Below are 1,291 nucleotides of genomic sequence, written 5' to 3' on the forward strand. Positions count from 1 at the left end.
AAAATATGGTATCATTTCTTATTTTGATTTAAAAACGATAAGGGAGACTGGTGCTGGTGGCTCATGCCTTTAATCGTAGCTACTCAGGATTCTGAAATCTGAGGATGTGGTTCAAAACCAGCCCCAGTAGGAAAGCCCATGAAATTCGTTTCTCCAATTAACCACTAGAAATCCGGAAGTGCTGCTGTGGCTTAAAAGTGGTACATTGCTAGCCTCGTCCTGAAGAGCTCAGGGACACTGCCCAGGTCCAGAGTTCAAGCCCCATAGCAGACCAAAACAAAATCAAAAACAAAAAATAAAATTATGAAATAATTAAAAGTACTGTGAATATATAGGATATACAATATGTTTTTAAATATTACAAAATGGGGCTGGGAAGATGTCTCAGTGGTAGAGCGCTTCCCTTGCATCCCTGAGGCCCTGGGTTCGATTCCTCGGCACCACATAAGCAAAAAGAAAAAAGCCAGAAGTGGCGCTGTGGCTCAAGTGGTAGAGCGCTAGCCTTGAGCGGAAGAGCTGAGGGACAGCGCCCAGGCCCAGAGTTCAGGCCCCACGACTGGACCCCCCAAAACATAAAAAAAAATACAAAATGGTTAAAGAAATATCAATCACAGTGCATAAATCTTGTATTTTCATTGTATCCAACATAGAATAAATTGTAGTTACCGATTAGTTGGAAAAAAACAATGAAAGAGGAAGTTTTAGAATGAAAAAAATATTCGAATCTATTTTATTGAAAATGAAAATATTCACCAACATCAATGTTTCCTTAATGATTTTAGGATACTCATTTTTTTTGGGTCTGTTTCTGTTTTATGTTTTCTTTTTGGTTTTTAACTCTGGGCCTGGGCGCTGTCCCTCAGCTCTTCAGCTCAAGGCTAGCGCTCTACCACTTGAGCCACAGCGCAATTTCCGGCTTTTTTATTTTTGCTTATGTGGTGCTGAGGAATCGAACCCAGGGCCTCATGCATGTGAGGCAAGCACTCTACCACTGAGTCAACTTCACAACCCATTATTTTAGATATTACATCTTTGTGACCTTATGTGGTTCAAGGGGTAGAATGCCAGCCATGAGCAAAGAGGGTCTTCAAGAGTTCAAGGGACTAAGTTTAAGACACAATACCATAACAAAAACATGCAAATAACCAATATCCATTCCTGTTCAAACGATTTTCAAGGGAGGAAATTGCCCTAGTGTTTGCTAAAAGGAAAAGATCCAACACATGGTAATGTTCATTAATGTAAAATATAATGTTATCATTATACCTAATGGGTATAAATGGAGTGCTAG

This window comes from Dipodomys merriami, unplaced genomic scaffold, assembly GCF_024711535.1.
Source record: "Dipodomys merriami isolate MVZ:Mamm:240054 unplaced genomic scaffold, mDipMer1.0.p SCAF_23, whole genome shotgun sequence".
Classification (NCBI taxonomy): Eukaryota; Metazoa; Chordata; class Mammalia; order Rodentia; family Heteromyidae; genus Dipodomys; species Dipodomys merriami.